Here is an 8,618-nt window from a genome sequence, read left to right on the forward strand (position 1 = left end):
GTTTGTAATAAATCTATGTAGGGATTATGTCACAACTAAAAATATGATTAAAATCACATAACTAGTCTAGAAGTCACAGAATTTTATGCATGAAACATGCATTAGATTAGTTTCAGAATTTCTATTTTGAGATAAACTTTATATTAAAGTATAATGCACTTTACTAAGGGTTGAAACGTTTTATTGAAAAATATATATCTTAGAGAAATATTGGCTTCATAATTTTAAGATTCCCTGCTTTCTCCTTCTTTAGTAAAATAGAAAATAATTTTGCAGGTTTTGGTAAACAGACAAATTGCCCACCACTTCCTCTGGTAAACAAGGTTTCAAGTCACTAAGTCATGTGAATGAATGACGCCACACTCATTATTCTGGATAACATCTTCAGGTTGTTTGACTCTTGAATTTGTTGCTTTTTTGTTGTTGTTGTTGTTGGTGGTGGTGGTGGTGGTAGTAGGGGGGGCTGAAATCTCGCTCTGTTCCTGAACCTTTCAGCTCAAAGCTAACACTCTCCCACTTGAGCCACAGCACCATTTCCTGATTTTTCTGCTTATGTGGTGCTGAGGAATTGAATCCAGGACCTCATGCATGCAAGACAAGTACTCTTCCACTGAGTCTCCTTCCCAGCCCTAATGCTTTAATATTTTTAAGAGAAAATTCCTGTTTTTTTTTTAATTTTTATTGTGAAAATATCGTACAGAGGGTTTAAAATTAAATGGGCAAGGTAATGTGTATATTTCGTATCAAACATTGTTGCCTCCTCCTTTGTTTCCCTATACCATGCCTTCACATGGTCAGGGGGATTGAGCATTACTTCATGTGTCTGTTGGCCATCCTTCTTTCCTCTTCAGATAAGTTTCTCTTTAAGTCTTTAGCCAACTTATTTATTGGAGAGTTGTTTCTTTGACGATTTGTTGTTGGGGGATTTAATTTTTTAAGTTAGTATATTTTAGATATGACACCCTTGTCCACGGTATGGCCAGTGAAGATCTGCCAATCCGTGGACTTTCTATTGATCTTGCTAGCTATGTCCTTTGCCATGCAGAAGCTCTGCAATTTCATGCAATCCTATTTGTCCAACCTTTCTTTGATTTGTTTTGTTTCCGGGTCTCTATTAAGAAAATTTCGGCCTGAGCCAAGGAGACCTAGGATTTCTCCTATTCCATCCTTTAATGTTTTCAGAGCGTCTGCTTTGACTCCGAGGTTTTTGATTGATTATGGAGTTGATTATGATGCAGGGTGATATATAAGGATCTAGCTTTAGTTTTCTACAAGTAGTTAACCAATTTTGCCAGCACCATTTACTGAAGAGGCTGTCTTTCTTCCATTCTATTATTTTAGCTCCCTTATCGAAGATTAGGCTATAGGTCTGTGGGTTCATTTCTAGATTTTCACTTCTATTTCATTGGTTGTGGGGTCTGTTCTTGTGCCAGTACCAAGCTGTTTTGATTACTATGGCTTTTTAGTAGTGTTTGAAATTTGGTATTGATTTTCCTCCAGCATTGTTCTTTCTGTTAAGTATTGTTTTTGCTATTCGAGTTTTTTTATTGTTCCATATGAATTTTTGGATTGCCTCTTCTATTTCCTTGAAGAATGAGCTTGGAATTGACTGGTATCACATTGAATTTGTAGATAGCCTTGGGAAGTATTGTCATTTTCAGGATATTGATCCTTTCAATCCAGGAGCATGGAAGATTTTCCCATGTTCTAAGTTCTGTTTTGATTTCCTTTTTCAGGTTTTTAAAGTTTTCATCATTGGGGTCCTTCACTTCTTTGGATAAGTTAATTCCTAGATATTTTTTTTTTGTGAGGCTATTACAAACGGAGTTACTTTCCTGATTTCAGCCACACTTTTCTCATTGTTGGCATACAGAAAAGCCATTGATTTTGGCGGGTTAATTTTATACCCTGCTGCTTTGCCAAAGTTTTGAATCAGCTTGAGTAATTTGGCAATCGAGACTGAGATTCTTTAAATACAAGATCATGTCATCTGCAAAGAGGGAGAGTTTTACTTCATCTTTCCCTATTTGAATCCCCTTTATTTGCATCTTGTCTTATTGCTGTAGCTAGGCATTCTAATACTAAATTGAAGAGAATTGGAAAGAGTGGACATCCTTGTCTCGTTTCTGAGTTAAGAGGAAAGGGCTTTAGTTTTTCACCATTAAGTATAATGCTGGCTGTAGGTTTGTCATATACAGTGTTTATTGAATAGAGGAATGTTGGTAGGAATCCTAGTTTTCCCAGAACCTTCATCATAAAGGTGTGATGGATCTTGTCAAATGTTTTTTCTACATCTATTGAGATAACTATGTGGTTCTTTTGCTTGCACTTGTTGATGTGATGAATTATCTTAATTTATTTGCGTATATTGAATCAGCTTTTCATCCCTGAAATGAATCTTGTTTCATCGTGGTATATGATTTTTTTGGATGAATTGTAGTCGATTGGCCAAAATTTTGTTGAGAAATTTTGCATCATTGTTCATCAAGGAATGTTTTAATTTTTTTAAATTTCTTTTTGTGAGTCATGGGGCTTGAACTCACGGCCTAGGTGTTAACATATCCCTGAGTTCTTCAGCTCAAGGGAAGCCCTCTAACCCTTGAGCCACAGTGCCACTTCCTGTGTCGATATATGCATCTCACAGATTTTCCTGACAGGGTTTGCTTTGAACCGTGAATTTTTAAATTATATTTCTTCCAGGTGTTTATTGGAACATTACAGTTTTTCTGGAATTTAAAGTTTTCTGTAAACCTTTGTTTTCAAGTAATCCAATAGCATTAAATATTACATTTAGAGGATACCCTGTAGCACATATATTTAAAATTATTATGTTAAGATGAAATTCTTATTCTTTTAGAAAAAAGAAACCATTGAAGTCCAAATGGGAAATATGCTAATTTCAGCAGCCTTTAGTATCCTTCCTCTTTTTTTCCCCTCCAGTAACTTTTCTTGTTTTGGAACAAGTGTCATGGACTGTCCACCCTTTCAAAAGGACGAATATTCCATTAATTTAATAGAAAAGGATTCCAGCATGGAATCCTTTGAGTATAATGTTAATCTGATAATTCACATCAGTGAATATTCAAAGTCATTTTGATAATTTTTTGATAAGCCATTCATTGAAAAGGTTCCAAAAAGCAAGAATAAAAAATAATGTTCTGCTGTCTAAGAAGGTTTAAAAAGCTAGTAATTCAACAAAGCACATTCTGTTCTTCCAAGATTCCATGGTGACGAATTTCTTTTGGTCATAGTCCTTACCACTAACCCCCACCCTTCAAAATTGTAGTTGTATTAAATTTTCTTGCTCCAGCTTTCATTTTTGTACTAGTATCAGTAATCTCCTTGTAGTATTTGACAATGAAATTCCATTTGTTGTTAGAGAGCTCAATTCATATTGCCAAAGGCAGACACATGAGCAAATCATAGAGCATAAAATATTGAATATCATTAGCATGATCATATACAACTATTCCATAAGTTAATATAAGTACCACATAAATGTGCACCTATGTCTTAAAATAATTCAGAACACTATTAGAAGAGCTAAACCTATTGCATCATCTCTAATATTATTTGTAAAATTTTCTTTTCTCATTAACATTCACCTTTCTTGTCCTAGCAACAAGTTATAAGTTGATGTCTTAGATTTTAGTCACCTCTTAGTAACCTCTTTTTTCTCCACCAACAGTTAGTCCCTTATGTTAAATACCTGAGGAATAACTTGTCCCAATATTCCTGTAAGAGTGCCCACTATTCCTTTTCTTTATTTGGGAATGTGGTATCAGAGACAGAGGTGTCAGGGATCAGGTGGCTGGAACCATGGTGTCATGAATTATGGATAGCAGAAAATGGTAGCAGAGACTAGGATATCAGGGAAAAAGTAATTGTGAATGTAATCGCTGAGTTGTAGTGGCAGAAAATTGGGTAGCTTTTCAGGGGATGTCGTAGCTAATACAGGCATCCAGAACAGTTTAGCAGGGACAAGGAGGCAAAGACAAAGTGAAAGAGTAAAAGTTGTGAGAGATTGTGGGGCACAATCAGGGTAAAAAGGTCATGGGTGCATAAACTGGGTAGCCAGTACTATGGTAGAAGCAATTGGCATGTTAGACTGATGTGGTGCAGAGCTCTGGGTTTGCCTCTCCAGTTTTGGCTGTCAGATCTTTAGGAACTACCTCGAGCAGCTCATTATCAGTTTGTTGTGTTAAGGCATGTGCCATCTATAAATGTCTACTCCAAGTAGATTGCATTCTTTGACACCAGCTATAGGATCTTTGCCCTAAGCATCCAGAGAGATCACACTCCACAATGCTGCAGAACAGGCTCCACATAGTGAGCTGTAATCACCTCATACAACTTTCCCTGCTTCTCACCAATCTCAATTATCATGACAGCAAAGAATCTGAGATGTGCTCAGCAACAGTGCTCTGGGAATCTACCAATTCTTACCCTGGCATTCCAGGAGCTCCTTAGAAATGGGCAAGAGCACTTGCTGCTGCTCTTCTAAATTCTCTCTGTTGCTCTGGACAGCCAGAAAGTTGTACCTCAAATGGGAAGCTTTGATGTCCAGGTGGCCTCAAACTTGCTCTATCTTCTCTCTCTAGGTGCTCATTAGCTTCAGCTGCCTTTCCTTTCCCCTCCAGGTAGCTTATTTCATCTCCACATCCCTTGAATTCTGCTTCATATAAACCTGTGGCTTTCACACCAAGCCCTGCCACTTTCTCATCTGCTTCGATACCTGTGAATATGGCACAACAAGCTACATGTAACTTCTTTATCTGTTATGAAGATTTGAGCTGAATGGAATCCAAGGTGGTACTAACTAACTAGAACATGGGCAGCATCTTAAATACTCCTCTGCTATTCACTGCTCATTGAGAAAGATGCAAATGTGTTCTGGTCAGTCTCCCCTTCTCCATTTCTGGTTCAGCAGACTAAAGTGAAGCTACAATGGAGCTACAGACAGTTGCTATGTCAGCAAGTGACCCAACCATAGATAATTTAGTGAGGGGATACTTATCAAATGTATTAGGGTAAATACACAAATTTGTAGGACACTACTAGGGGCTTTCATCATACTAGTTATTTTATGTCCAAAATGACAGACCAATCTTAGGTTTTCCCCTAGATCTTGCTGTTCTGAAGGCCTTGAGTCTCCTATATACAACTCAGATCTAATGACATGGGTGAATAGAAAAATAGGTGAGTATGGATTAGTATTCTGAAGGTGTGTTAAGGTGTTGTCTTGTCATGACTACCATGAAATTGATGTCCTTTCTCTGACCTTCACCATATCTCTTTATTTGGCATAAGTGGCAGGTTTCTTAGTGTCTTTTTTTCCTGTTAGTTCAGTGCACAGGTTAAAACATTAAGCTTGCCCAACCATGGGTTTCCATTGTCGTAGTAGATATTTTGCATTCTAGGACCTTCATTTCAGTTAACTCTCTTCTTGGGCCCTCATATGCATATGCTCACGGAAGTGAATGTCTCACAAACCCTGGAATATAGTTCCTCAATGATGATTAGTTCACACAGAGACTCAAGCAGCTTGGGTCTGGAGCCTTTCTGAGAGGTCTTGGATTAGGTACTGTGGGCAACATTGACAGTAATTCTTCAGAGCAATACCACTAACAGCACTTTTGCCTAGAATATGAACACAAGAACAAACCCTGTTTAGCCTACTGCACAGTGCCCCTATCAATTAAATCATTTTGAGCCTAGGAGAAAATCTCCATTTGTAGTGCAGTACACATAAGAAGATGAAGATGCCCCACACCCAAATGCTCCAGAAGAACAGAGTGTAAGGGTGTCTACAGAGTTGAGAAATAGGATTCTGAGGGGTGGGAAGGGATGATTTTAAATAGCAAACTTAGAAGTAATTATAAGTTTCTGAATTACTAACCTAACTTCCTTTTGGCCCTCAGATCCAAAAGTTCTTTTTCTTTTATAAATAATCTTTTTCTTTTATTATCAGTAAGTAACTACATATAGTGAAAAGAATGCTATCCAATGGAAAGTAGACTGAAGTTGTTTACAAGGATGAAAACCAAGGAAATGGGGCAAGTGAGTACAAAGAATAGCCATCATAGAACACAGATCCTCAGAGCAGTGTATCATGTACACTTTGGGAGAATGACAATGTGCTGGGAACTATAGAATAAGTCACTGAACAGCTGATATATATGCACATATATTTATATATGTATATTTATTTTATATGCATATATATGTGTATATGCCCTTATATACGCATATATGTTACTATACACACAAATACACACATACATATACACATGTATACATTCACAGATGGAGAAAGACATAGTTACACAAGTTTCATTAGTTGTTGTATATGCCTTAGAAGAAATGCTTGGAACCAAATATGTTGAAGATGTATTTGTCTCTAAGATTTCTTTTACCACTCCTCTTACCTCTTAAAACTGGTAGGTTTTTGGCAGATTCGACTTGCAAAATGTAGTACAAGTGATAGCAAGTCACTCGGACACCTCAGCAAGTAAAGGTCATTTGGTGTCTCCCTGTTCCCCACGGACTGCTTGCTCTTGTAGACACTCTCAACAAACCAAGTAGCAGGAGAATACCCTAGTAAAGAGTAAAGTTATAAGGCTTCAAATGGCATCCTTCCTTGAGCTCTTTTCCAACAATAAGCATCAATTCCTAAGCAGATAAATGAGTCCTCAGAAGAATGGAGCTCAGTTCAACATTTAACCAACCCATGTGAAAAGTCATATGTGAGAAATGCTGACTGAGGTCTTGCTGATTCCCTGGCCAAGAAAATAAGAAAAAAAGAAAGCATTTTAATTTATTGAAGTTTGAGAATAATTTGTAACCTGTCAATAAATGTATAGAACACAATTATGTCAACTGACAAAGATGATGTGCATTCCATTTATGTGCTTTTGGATTTGATGAGTGACTTTAGGTGTGTCTACACATTCTTCATTTAAGATACAAGGAAAGATAACAGGTTGACCCATTGTAACAATGACATGTACAAGACACTCTATCAGAGGGGGGATAGAGGAAGGAGTTTGGGAGGTGTGAAGGGAAAGGATGATAGGGGAAAAACAAAGGAAGGGGTAACAACGCTCAATAAGAAATGTACTCATTACCTTACTTATGTAACTGTAACATCTCTGTACAATATCTTTACAATAAAAGTATATTAAAAAGATGCAAGGAAAATTTCTGTACTTATAGGAAGTTGTATTTGTTACTCGATATCAGTAAGGTATTGGTTTTAGGACCACAGGCATATTAAAATTTTGGATGCTCAAATTCTGTACATGAACACAGTATATTATTTACATTAGAATCTGCCCACAACCTAGTGCAGTGTAATTGCTATGAAAATTTTTACTACATTGTATTTTTGTAATGGAAAATAAAAGTATATGCACTATCCACACATATAATTTTTTTCAGATAATTTTGTCTGCATTTTGTGGATGGAATTGGGAGAGCAATTTTGAAAAGCACAAATTTCATCATCAAGACCTGTCCGCAAATGTAACAAGGATTTCATACAGCATCATTAAATAGTATGAAGCTCCCAGGAGAAGTACTTGAATTGAGACATTATCAGAAAATTTAACCACGCAAGGGCTTTTTAGAAATGCAGCTGCTAGATTTCTCATGGAAAGCTTTCATAACACTTTGTGAAGCACAAGTCAGAACCTTACTGAAGTGTAGATATTTTTCCTTCAACTTTCTGTCATGCTCAGTCATTATCAATCAACATATAGCTAATCTTGAATAATCCTCTAATAACAAAATGTTTATGGACTGTTTATATGCAGATAACCTGGGAAGGCTAACTTTTTCCAGTTAGGGAAGTCTGTATTCTATGATCCAGAAGAAAGAAAACTAGATAAGGATCCATTTACAGACTTCTGAATAATTCTGATTCTGCCCATATCAGTTATCTATCCATACCTCTGCAGGAGTGAGATGATTTTAAAAGAATTTAGTAGACTTCTTTTCTTTTTTTGTCTGTGGTAGGGGGTGTGGGGGTGTGGGGGTGGAGAGGGGAAGGGATGGTATGGGGAAGCAAAGGAGGAGGCCACAATGCTTGATACGAAATGTATTCACTATCTTGCCTATGTTATTATAACCCCTCTGTTGGTATTTCCACAATAATAATTTTTAAAAAAGAATTTAGTGATTTAAAATTTAAATTTAAATGTGGAATGTAATTAGTTCCAATACATTACATTAAGATATTTAGAAACAACAGAAACTTAAATGTCTGTAAGGTTTGCTATTGGAAGTGAAGGGATATTGGAATTTGTTTCTCTATATTTTAAGCAATTTGCAAAAAGGATTGCTAAAATAAAATTTACATTTGCAGCAGACTTTACACTTATTAATTTTTGTATATTGAAAGGAGTATAAGCCTCAATATGTCAATACTACCCTCTTATTTATCTCTAAAGGTTTATGCTTCTGGTCTCTTAATATTAAAACCTCAAAGAATTTTTAATCTTTAGTTGTGCAAAAGGGGTTCCTTTCATCACGTCAGTGTTGAATAGAGTGTATGTGCATTTCAAAGTACAATGCATCTAGATCATTGTCAAACTTTCCATTGTTCTTCCTTCCCTTAC

The sequence above is a fragment of the Dipodomys spectabilis genome, unplaced genomic scaffold (genome assembly GCF_019054845.1).
Source record: "Dipodomys spectabilis isolate Male_0828 unplaced genomic scaffold, ASM1905484v1 ptg000012l, whole genome shotgun sequence".
Lineage (NCBI taxonomy): Eukaryota > Metazoa > Chordata > Mammalia > Rodentia > Heteromyidae > Dipodomys > Dipodomys spectabilis.